This window comes from Myotis brandtii, unplaced genomic scaffold (genome assembly GCF_000412655.1).
Source record: "Myotis brandtii unplaced genomic scaffold, ASM41265v1 scaffold37, whole genome shotgun sequence".
In the NCBI taxonomy this organism is placed as follows: Eukaryota; Metazoa; Chordata; class Mammalia; order Chiroptera; family Vespertilionidae; genus Myotis; species Myotis brandtii.
In genome coordinates this window covers 1025074-1038396 of record NW_005364225.1, presented here as the reverse complement: position 1 = coordinate 1038396, position 13323 = coordinate 1025074, and the positions used below count along the sequence as shown (strand labels likewise).

Below are 13323 nucleotides of genomic sequence, written 5' to 3'. Positions count from 1 at the left end.
TACTTGTACTGCATAGTTATATCATATGATACATAATTCCATTTTATCAAGACCTTTTCATGCACGTTTCCATCACTGAAATCCAAATTCAGTAATGTGCAGTACTCGAGTAGCTTGTTAGCTCTGTATTCATCTTTCGATCACTCATGTCAAACTTAGAACTTAGTATATAATAGACATGCAATAGCTGCTTCCTGAACAAATGTTATTTTACTATTATTGTAAAGCTTTCTTCATTCAATGGGCAATAAACTATATTACAAAGGGAAAAAGCAGGAAACACTTCCTGAACAAATGTTATTTTACTATTATTGTAAAGCCTTCATTCAATGGGCAATAAACTATATTACAAAGGGGAAAAGCAGGAAACGCCAATGCCCCAATTATAGATGATTTGTTCTGCAAGATATAAATACATGAATTCAAATGTGAGTGGATCAAGACAGCAATGTTCCTCCTAAATTGTTAAAAATGAAAACACCAAGTCAAGCAGCAATTTATTTTCAACATTAGTGAGGGAGAGCCCTTTAAAAAATACAAATATATCAACCTTCTTTTTGCAAACTGCAATACCTCTAATCATTTTGCCTAAAGCTTTAATCATTCCAATTTTCTGACGCATTGTCTTCCCCAGTTTTATTGTCCTTAGGCTACATTACGCACTAAGCCAAGTAATTAGAGTGCCAACATTAGGGTCATGGTCCCAAATTAACTTTCACTATTATATCCTGTTGCCAGTGGCAAAAGCAATGATAACAATGACAAATTTATACTCCCACTTGCTAAACACCTATTAAAATAAATGATTCAGTAAAAATCATAATTAGACTCAGTTCTATAGTCCAAATATGAAGCATTTCCCATTTTAAAAGCATTTTTATAAAAGAAATATATTTTCTTTTAATATTACTTTCCCAATTTTTGAATGATTTTGTCTATTCTCATTTTTGCAAGTACCCCTTAAATTAATATATTGTTTTTTGAATTCTTATTGACTTTACTGGGGTGACATTAATAAAATTGCATAGTTTTTAGGTAGATAATTTTATAATACATCATCTGTATATTGCACTGTGTGTTTCTAACCTAAGTCAAGTCTCTTTCCATCATCACTTATTCCCATCTTTACCCTCTTCTACCTTCCCCATCCTGCTTTCCCTCTGGTAATCACCATACTGTTGTCTGAGTGTATGAGGTGGGTTTTTTTCCTTCCCCCCTTAATCCCTTTACCAATTTTACCCTGCACCCACCACTCCCCTCTATCAGCTATCAGTATGGTAAAATAATTGTATTATTTTAATTCACTGACAATACTCAGTTTTAAGTTTTTACCTTAATTCATTTAAGCTCATTAAATACAATCATTTAGGGGATTTGCTTCCTTTGTCTATTTCAGTAGTTAACATTAATAATTTTTGCAATAAAAGTTTCCTAAGAATTTTCAGCACACTTAAGGTTTTATAGAAACATAACTTTGATAATAATTTTTCAGCTACTATCACTACCTACCCTATCATGTTAATATTTAACACTCCCAAAATGAAGAGAAATTAATACCCATTTTCCAGAAAAAGAAACAAAAACAGCAAATTCCATTTTATGTAGAGATTGTCCTTGGGCAATATATTTATCTACACAGAAAATAAATTCTTGGTTCATAAAGCAGTTTATGAAATTTGAAAAAAAATGATGGTAAGAGTGGGTTTCTAATGCTTTAGTTTTAGATATACATTTTCCTTAAAAACATTGAAACTATTGAGTACTTTATAAAGATGGGTTTCTACAAACTTTGTGGTATCATTAAATAAAATCCATCCTCTTCAGGTTGTGTCTCTGTGAAGTCGGCCAAGTATGTCTTCCTTTACCTCTGTTTTTGCTTTTTTGCTTTTAGAATTGACGCTTCTCCAGTGCTCAGTGAGCTCTCATCACCCCAAAATAGGGTGGAGGGTGGTAGTAAAGGGTAATTGGGGTCAAATATAGGATTACAGAAGAAGATTTGACTTTGGACTGTGGGCACCCAATGCAATATACAGATGATATATCATAGAATTGTTCACTTGAAACTTGTATAATCTTATGAACCAACATCACCCCAATAAATGTAATTAAAAATACAGCACCTCAAAAAATTATCCAATTGTGGCCAAACTTTTCAAACCTTGTGTTTCTCATAATACCTATATACTATAGATTCATACACTATAGGATTTTTTCTTAAAAGTATATTTAAGTAATTTCAATAAAATGAGAAGATATTTAAATATAAAAATATAAAATAAAATATTTGAAAGGTTGAACAATGTCCAAATAAAATTTGCCTGTTAATTATTAACCTATAAATTATAACTTTACCTAATTAGGAAGATAGCAGGAGTAATTAATGGCTTCTTGTATAAAATTTAGAATAAGCGTCTATTTTTTTATAATCCTTAGTTAGGTAAATAGATAACAATTGAGCAAGCTACACTATTTTAAAATTGGAGATTGTATTAGGGTGTATTTTTATTTAAATCTATAACTGATTTTTTTGTGTTATAATTCCTGCATTCTCAATGAGAAAGCTCAATATAATTCTACCAGCAAAATACCATCAGAGCTATAAACAGAATATCGAATAAGGGATAAATAAATATACATTGATTAGGCGACGTAGTGTATTATTTTGGATAACAACGAAAGTAGCATTTGGCTACCTTTCATTAGTGAAATAAAATTATTTTCCTTTTCTCCTTTTTCCTGTAAAGCAAGATCTTTAAGTTATCCTTAGCTTTATATGATTTTCCTAGATGTTCAGAGTATAATGTGTATGTGTTATCAGGATTAATTCCCTGGACAAATTAATTAGATACAACTAATTTTTCAGAACATACTCAGGTGCACCGCATGCATCACATTTGCATAAAATATGAGATATATTAATATAACATTTCTAAACTTTGTTTTTCATTATAAATAAGATTTGAAAACAGCAAAGTTCAACTGGCATGTGCAATCATTGATCATTAGATATCATACAGCTGTTTAGGAACATACAATACTGCTCCACACAAGAAAGGTAAAGAATTGAAAAGACAGTTTCAGCAATTATGCTCACCAGTGATGGCATACAAAAATCTTAGATGGGAAAGAGAATAGAAAATGCATAGAAACCACCTCATATATCCACTGGTCCCCAAAATCACTTCCTTAATTTGCAGAAATCTGAATTATTAATATCAGTTTCCAAAAGGCTTCTTATGATGATAGGACTTCTCACTAATTAAAATTAGTTGAGGATCAATGGGCTGTTGCATTTTATGTAATCAAAACCACAACATCCAATAATACCCATTCTGAGGTAGAGAGAAAAAATTAGTTATAATACATAATCCACCTATCCTTCCTTTCACCTTAAGGAGTGTTTATTAAGAACCTACAGTAAGGTTGCTGTGCTAGGTGTTACAGGAACAAGAAAAGAAGTGTGGGTCACTGCTGTGTAAAAAATATCAATGGAGCTTCTTCAAAATGGAGTTGGAGCCCTGGCCGGTTGCTCAATGGTTAGAGTGTCAGCCCAAGGACGGAAGGGTCGCAGGTTCGATTCCTGTCAGGGGCACATCACCAATGCAAACTCCTTCCTTTTATTCAGGTAATTATTTCCCTTCCCTTTCTCAGAAATACCCCTTGTCTTCATCAAAAGATGATTTGTGCTTCTGTCTGAATCAGTACTTTCCAGAATTGCAACACTATTTTATTTCAAAACAATGCTTATTGCTTCTTACTTTGGCCTTTTATTTTTAGGTTAATACTGGTTATGCTCAACTACCTCAAATCTGTATAAAGAAAGGCATAAATAATTTTAAGCAATAGAATTCATTTTACTATTTTTAATTAAAGATGGCTCCAAAAAAGCACAGCAAAGTAAAACATGGCTGTCTCTTTAAACAATTTCAAATAATCGGTGTAAACTTCATTTGGTATTCATTTTTGGTGCTGTCATTCATACGTATGTACAAGATGTACTACAAAAGAGAAAAGAAGAAAAGAAACAAAGAAGACAATGGTTGTTTGAGAATCTACAAAGTTTTAGAGTCCTACCTCAGACAGACTGTACTGAGAGATTTCTGCCACAAATAATGTGTCATGATAAAATTATGTACTTCAGAGAGCCCAAGCTAGACAGAGTTAGCACAGAACCTGTCAAATTCAAATAGACCTGCCACCTTATCCATGAAGGGAAGCAGAATACCACCCTAAAATATGTCTCTTTGGCCTTAGGATTATCTAGAACCAGAGCAGGGGCTAGGTGGGGGTGGGCAAAGGGAGCGGGATGGGGAAATCTGTAATAGTGTTAACAATAAAAATAAAGTTAAATAAACTATCTATCTATCTATCTATCTATCTACCTACTTATCTATCTATCTATCTATCTTTTTTATGAGGGGTGAGGAAAGAAAGAACAAACCAAGTAGAAGTTACCCCTCCAAAAGAAATACATATATTTATTTATAAGATAGATCTCCATTTGTAAGGAGAGGGGGATGACTAAATCTCTAAAAACTCTTATTAAGAGAGAAGGAAACTAGCTTGCATGTGAATCACAACCATACCCTAATTTACTTTGCTTTGCCTGATAATATCCCATAATTGGCTTCCCTCCCTTCCCTCAATACCATCTTTGGTCTTTAACAGAAGATAGTATATATGATGGTGAATTGGGCCATTTGGGGGGTGTTACTCAGTTTTCCTGGGTAGCTCCCATGTACATGGAAGGTATACACGTTATTAAACTTCTGTTAGTTTTCTTCTATTATTCTGTCTTTTTTGTGATGCATAATGTTCCATAAGTTCTTTTTCCTGGGTAGCTCCCATGTACATGGAAGGTATACATGTTATTAAACTTCTGTTAGTTTTCTTCTATTAATCTGTCTTTTTTTGTGATGCATAATGTTCTATAAGTTCCTTTCTTTTCATTATTAGTTCTCTTCTAAATATTGCAACATTTTAATTGGCACTTTTTGGCTGATTGTATGCTTTACTGGTTGAATATAATGGCACAGTAGATTTAAAGATATATCGAAGCTTAAATAATTGAACAAGGTATTTTTTCTTTCTACAATCATAATCTCTTTAAGTTTTGCCTTTAGAAACAAAATTAGCTAGAGTAATTCCAAATGTCCACATACTATAATTCAATTAAGAGTAAAATAAATATTTCCTACTTTTGAAGAGTTTGACATTTCTAGCCAGTGATTTTACACTTACATAACATTTGTAGTTCCCCAACTGCCATCACAGGTCTCATTGATAATCAGAAAATACCATATGATAAGATTTATTCTTATTTTATAGACAGTTAAACTGGTTTAGATTGCTCAAGGATATAGAGTTAATTGTGAATACTCATGATCACAAATAGTACCATACTGCTTGCTACACACTGCTTCCCACCAAAAAATTATAAATGTGGAATAAGACTATTTATGTTATGCTACTTTTAGCTGTATTTGTATTTTATTAATCATGTGGATTAAGTTTTGAGACAAAGCATAGTTATATTTGGTAATATCTAAAAAGAGATAAAATAATTTACTTTTGACTATGTGATTATAAACTTAGAAAATCCAAGAGATGTTTTACATTAAAAAATTATTATAATGTTGACTTTATCTTTCTTATATGTTAGCAATAAGCATCGAGGGATAGACAAATAAAAATAATCTATTCTGCATAGATACAAAGCAGAATACACTTTAACAAGAAAGGTACTGAACATATGTAAAGATTATTACATAAATTTATTTAAGGGTCAAAAAACATGGCATGAGTAAGTGGAAATCTATTTCATATTTTCATGTTCTTGGTTAAAAATATCTGAAATTTAAAAAAAAATTGGTATTTCCAAAATTAATATATACATGGGAGCCAATTACTATACACACTCACACACACAAACATGCATGTACAAGATAATTAAATGCTAACATGTAATAAATTAATAAAAGTGTCAAGAATCTAGACTCTAAAAAAATAATCTAGACTCTATATTTACAATAATGGGAATCCTAGATGCTATAAAAAGAGCCATGTTTGATTTTATGTTATATTAAAGCATTTCATAATGAAAAATGTCAACAACAAATTCAATAAGGTAGCATTTTATCTAGAATATATTTTCATTTAGGTATCAGAAAAAGGATTAATATTAATATTATACAAAAATAACTTATAAGGTGACAAGAAAAAGAAAAACTATGGGGGAAATGATCAAAGGTTATAAATGGACAGTTTTCATAGCAACAAATCCAAAGTGCCAAAAATTATGAAAGGATGCTTAGGTTCACTAGTAGGCTAGCAAATCAAAATTATATTAATAATGAGATATTTTATGCACCAGTAGTCTGGAAGAAGCAAACAAATCTATAACTTGTTTTCACAAATGGTGAGAGAATGGTACTGTCATTCAATGTTACTAGAAATGTGAAATATTACAGTAATTTCAAAAGCAATTTTAGAAACCTCTATTAAAATTTAGAATATGCATAATATAAACAACACAGAGACATATATATTCCTTTCAACCAAGACTCAATAGTTTGGTCTTTGGAATGTATACCATAAAAATAAAATGAAAGTAAAGTAGTTCCGAGAGAAAATACGTAGAAAAAAAAATGCCATCAATAGAGCAACATGTGACTTGCCTGTGTCATATACTAGTATGAAGTGAAGTAGAGCTATTTCAGCTCACCACCAATGCAGGTGCATGTCATAGAGTAATCAAGATACAAAGAAAGCATATCCTAATATTAGTGTCTGTATATAAATGCACAAACATATATGTGTATAGGAGTTTAGGAGTACAAGCACAGAGCAAAAATACTAAATTGCTAACATGAAAATAAAAGTTGCATACACACAAAAAAGCTGCACTATGTGGTTATATTTATTATATTCATAAAAATATATGTATGTATGTTATAAAAATATTTATTGTTGAAAGTATCATGTGTTCCCTTTTTTCTTCCATTGACCCCTTATACCTGCCCCTGCCTCTCGCCCCAGGCCTACACCACCCTACTGTCTGTGTCCATGGGTTACGCATATGTGCATACAAGTTCTATGGTTGATCTCTTCCCACCTACCCACTCACCCAGCCTGCCCTCTTAAATTAGACAGTCTTTTCCATGCTTCTATGTCTCTGTATCTATTTTGTTTGTCAGTTTATTTTGTTTATTATATTCCACATAATAGTGAGATATTGTGATACTTGTCTTTCTATGACTGGCTTATTTTGCTTAGCATAATACTCTATAGTTGGTGTTCGAATAACAAATTCAATAACAAACAGTATATTTAATGAATGACTGGCTTATTTTGCTTAGCATAATACTCTATAGTTTGTGTTGGAATAACAAATTCAGTAACAAACATATTTAATGAGTATATATGCATACACATCCTACAATATGTGCATGGACTATACATGATAATAGATTATACTAACTCACATTATTTATTAAAAACCACTGTTATATCTTAAGTTGAAAATAATACTATGCTTTTCCTTAAATTTTTCTCCCACTCTTTAGCCATCAATATTTAATTCCTAAAGATACAAACATTATTTTGGGGGGAAATAAAGAGTATAATTCTGGATATGATTCATTTTAAAATATGAAACCTACCTGAGAGCATAATTTAGAAACATTTCATATTTGAGTGTCTGTTCTATTTTCCATATCATTACTTCCTCTACTGACTACATTCACTTCCCAATTATTTCTCCTTTTTCCTTTGTAATTTAAACTAGCAGAAAAACACACCACAAAAACAGAAACCTGTTTACATGTTCTGATACCCTATTTGACACTGCATTATCATTACAATAAATGAGTTTATAATGTCTAGTTAAACTCTCTCAAGCTGAATTTTAGATATTCTTTTCTGGATGTCTGGAAATGAAGCAATTTTTCACTAATTCAATCTAGTTTCTTACTTGTTTCTGGATGTCTGGAAATGAAGCAATTTTTCACTAATTTCTAGTTTCTTACTTGCGTAATTAAATGAACTGTACATAAAATACTCATGCATAAAAATAAATAAATGACTTGCAATATGATGTCATAGGCAAAAAAGTAATACTAGGTTCAATCATAAGCAGTTAAGAATATACTATGCTGTCTTGAACATGAAATAAATATAAGAAGGTTAGGATCACACACACATGAATTTGGCTTCCACATTTAGTGAGAATTTCAGTTTTAGATCTTCAGAAGGAGAAGGATATTATGGTGAACAAAAAGAAGGTGGGCTTGAATCTTGGTAAGCTTCCGTTCCATCCCTGTGGGACCTTCAGTGAGTCAATTGTTCACCTCTCTCGGGTGTAAAACAGGAATGACACATCTTCCCCGTTTTGATTTAAAAAATGAGGTGAAATCCCTGATGATTGCTTTGTGGATATTATGGCACTACATAGAATTAGGATTGTGATGTTTGCATACTTTTGTTTATAGTTTTTCAAAATAATTGAATTCTCCATATTTTTACAACACTTCTCTAAAAGCTCAGCATCTCAGGTCACTTATGTAAATTATTCCTATGAAGACATAGGATGGGGGGAAATAAAGATGATAATTAGAAGACTGTCTTCACGTTACTCACCTTAGGTTCAGAAATGACCATATTTATCAATTACCAGAGATTTGAAATGCTAGGACAGAATCTGGAAATCATAACCACTGTTCTATTAGAAATAATTGTAAAAATAATTAGAACTCTGGCTCAGTTAAAAATAAGTGAAGAGCCACAATGTCTTAAATTGTCTGAACCAATGCCTTCAAAGTAATCTCTTTCATCCTGAAATTATAGCTCCTTTAACATATGTATTTAGGATTTGGTAGTTTGGCAAATTACTAAAAAGAGCATTATTTTTAATGCAGTCTGTGGACACATCTTTATTGTCTACTTGTCTAAAATTAGGTAGTAAAACTTTGAACAATGCTCCTCACCTATGATAGGTCACTTTTTCATGTGTAAAAAGAAACTCTGTTTTTTTCTGTCTCCCTTTATACATGTGATATAGTTTTTTGAGTAATTATTTGTGAAAATATTCTGAAAATAATAATTATTATTTCAAAATCTAATAGAGAATAAAATAAATGTGTCCGGTTCTCCCAGATCTTGTTCCTACTGCTTGTCTTCTAATCCTTCTGCACCTTCTGTAACTTGTGTATCAGTCCCTGAGAATAAAGCAGACCAAGATGTGAACTTTCTCTGCCATTTAGTATCTGAGAGATTTGGGGGAAATAAATTGATTGTTTAAAGTTTCAATGTCTTCATAAATGTAACAATAATAATAATATTCTGCCTCATAGGATTGCTGTAGGCACTAAATTAGATAATATGCACAAAGAATTGGATTGCCTGGTAGACAGTACGTCCTCAGTAAGTGTGTACCCTTTATTTTTATCAGTATCCTCCTCATTACTATCATGTCATTATTCTTTTCTCTTATGACACTGAAAACATATACTCCCTAGAAGTCTTTAATTAAACATGGAATAAGTACTATTTTTTTTTTCTGTGCAAGCACTGGATTTTTACTTGCATTATTTCCTAAAACATTTTGGAGGAAAGTTCAAATGTGATTGTAGGTTAAATGTTATAAAATCACAGAAACACATAGAAGTTAACTCTAAAATATGCTTTTAAAAATCAGTCTTAGTTTATGTTCTATATGTATATTATTTGTATGAAATATGTTGTAATTTTAATTACTCTACTCTCAGTTTAACAGAAGCCATTGAAATAAATTACTTGCTTATAGGAAGAGTTGGTATAAGTATATTTTGATGTATTATATACTTCCTTTCCATTGGTTATTCACACATACTTTTAAAAAATATAATGTTATCAGCATTTTACTGTAATAACATTTTGTGTTAATATCTTCTGAACCTTATGAAATATTTTCATTTAAAATAACAAAGATTTTCAGTCCAATATCAATTGCCATCTGTGGTCAAATGAAATATAACCGTATAGTATATAAAATTTTCTCTCCAAAACAATGCTGAACTCAAGTATAATAGTTCTTCACTCTTAATAGTTTCATAGATGGCTTTTGGCAGTTCTATCAAATATAGCTGCAGGGATCTTTCAATTTCAAAGGAACACTCATTTCTCTAAGAAATTGTACAGTGAGACCAGAGAAAGTCTTTATTTATAAAAATCTAAACATTTGACATTCGTATACAGTATAAAGAGTTTATGTGCCCAGATGTATAACAAACATCTAAGCCATAGATAATTTGTTCTCCAGCATCCAAATTAGTTAAAATTTCAGTGAACTTAGCTCTTCATTACTTTTTTTCTGGTTCTTGATTTTCAGCAAAACTAAGGAAATACAGAACATTTTTATTAATTGTATATGCTCTACTACAAAATTGTAGAAGAAAATACTGTATTCGTGAATACAAGTATTTTGAGCCTACTGAAAATTATTTTTCATATCAATAATCCTGTATAGATTTTTGCAATAAACATTTCTGAGTGTCAACTATGAGATTCCTTACCTTCAGAAACAACTGTTCTGAAGAATACCAGTGATTTATTTAATCACAACTGAAAAAATAATCACACACAATGAAAGATATCACAAGAAATAAAAATTGAAGTGACCATATTTTCATTTTGTAAAAATATACAACTCTTTGAATGTACATTTATTAAACAGACTTCAGTTTGGTAATTAGGTCTTCATTTACTAGAGACTTACAAAAGGATGTACATCTTTGCTGAGGCCTGTTAATTTCCTGAATACACATTTTCAGCTTTTAATTTCATATGAAAAAAAGCTGTTTATTTTAAATTTAAAAAAATTATTTCATATATTTGCCTTTACTGTATTTACTTAATTTATTTGTTCAGAAAATAAGTTCAAATATTACTAGGCACTCTAAAATCTTTAACATAATTTATATTGAGTAAAAATGTCCTTCAATTTGTGCACTGTAAACATTAATTTGAATACCCAAATAACTTTTACTTTATTTGTTCACTCAAAATGCTATCATGTATGCTCAATTACTTTCATCAACTTTTATTTTCTGGCTCTATTTCTTAAAATAACTCCCAAGAAATCATTAGATTCACTTCTGGCATTAATAGTCACTGTACTATTCACCTAACAAATGTTCACTGTTCAATTCTACCCAAGTGATAAATGAACAACTCTCTTTATGAACTTTGCTAAAGATAATATAGATTATGGAAATAATCTCTTAACTATCATTGTTCTTATCTCCTTCTTTCTTTCTTTTTCTCGTTGAACCAGTGTCTTACTTTTTTTATACCATAATTTAACACAGCAAAACCTCATTAAAAATATTGGCTAGTTCAAAATAGTACATTATTTAAAGTACATATAATTGCTGGACAAATTGAATACTCTATTTTTCTTTAACAGAAATATTAGAGTTTCTGTGTCCTCCTTATATAATTATTTTCTAGGATCATATTTTACTATCTGTTCATGTTGGGATATCATGTCAATATTTGCAGAGCAAATTTATAGTCAATTAACCTAAAGCATAAAATATCTATCTATATATATAAAAGCCTAAGTGACTGAACAACGGAATGACCTGTTGACCAGTCGCTATGATGCGCACTGACCACCAGGGGGAAGACGCTTAATGCAGGAGCTGCCCCCTGGTGGTCAGTGTGCTCCCACAGCCAACCTCTCCTGGCCCCTCCCCTGGCTGGCCGGCCCTGATGGCCCCAATCGGGCTGGCCAGCCAACCTCCCGCAGCCCCTACCCTAGCCAACTTCCCATGGCCCTGATCGCCTGCAAGGCCAAGAGACCCCCCTTTGTACAAATTAGTGCACCGGGCATCTACTTATAAAATATGTTACTTTAAACTGTACTTAATACATATCAAAATAAGATACTCTGAGACAACTTTTTGTTCTTATGAAACTAAAATAGGAAAAGAAAATGTTTCTATTCAAGATATCAACTTAACAATTTGACTCAGTAATCACATGATCTCACTTTTGTTCAACATAAAGTGATGAACAAAAATAGATACAGAGACACAGAAGCATCAAATAGACCATCCAACCTCAGAAGGAAGGCAGGGGAGGGGGGGTGGGAAGAGATCAACCAATGAACTTGTATGCATATATGCATAACCTATGGTCACAGACAATGAGGTGGTAAAGGCCTGGTGGAGGGAGGGGGAACAAGAGCAGGCTAGAAGATGTTACTGGGGGGAAAAAGGAGGACCTATGTAATACTTTCAACGATAAATATTTTTTTAAAAATTTAGGCAATCCACTCCATTAAAATTTCACCTAGAAAAAAAGTATTGTAAATAAACCCTGAACTCTAGTTAATGTTAAGTGTGATGAAAAGTTTAGGAGTGTAGCATACTCATGTCTGTGACTTATTTTGAAATGCACCAAAAAATAAGATGGATTGATGAATAAATAGAAGGGTAGATGAACAGATAGCAAATATAGCAAGCTGTTCATTGTAGAGTCTAGTTCAGCGGTTCTCAACCTGTGGGTCGCGACCCCTTTGGGGGTCGAACAACCCTTTCACCGGGGTCGCCTAAGACCATCGCAAAACATATAGAATTACATATTGTTTTTGTGATTAATCACTATGCTTTAATTATGTTCAATTTGTAACAATGAAAATACATCCTGCATATCAGATATTTACATTACGATTCATAACAGTAGCAAAATTACAGTTATGAAGTAGCAACGAAAATAATTTTATGGTTGGGGGTCACCACAACATGAGGAACTGTATTAAAGGTTCGCGGCATTAGGAAGGTTGAGAACCACTGGTCTAGATGGTGGGTATATGGAAGGTATGCTTCAGATTTTCTCTGTTTGAAAGTGTTCATTATAAAATATTGAAAATAAAGATATCAACAAAGGATAAAGAAAAAGAAAATCAAATTAGCAGAGTCTACAAAGGAATAGCTTCATTGCATGTAAAGACAGATTTGACCATTGCAAAACTACTTTCTCACTATTTATTTTCCAAATTGGATAAAAACAAAAAGAAGAGACTATACTTCTTATAATAAATAATTGTAAATTGAGTTCCATTATATACAGGGTGCATCAAAAGTAGATTCACAGATGTGAGTATGCAAAACAGAGCTTATACTTATATTATTATTTATTATTTTATTACTTTCTATACAAACAAGGAATCTAGAACAAATAGAGTTCATATTATTACTTTACTACAGCCTTTAGAAACATCAGAAAATCAAATCTAATGAACCAAATAAATTGATGATCAAAAATAGATCCAGAGTCACA

At 31.6% G+C, this 13323-nt stretch overlaps 1 protein-coding gene across 1 annotated transcript in view; it reads right to left on the bottom strand.

The window, feature by feature from the left end:
* The window catches only part of CNTN5 (contactin 5), a 1092962-nt gene that overhangs the window by 889524 nt on the left and 190115 nt on the right, over nt 1-13323 (bottom strand). The window lies entirely within an intron of this gene.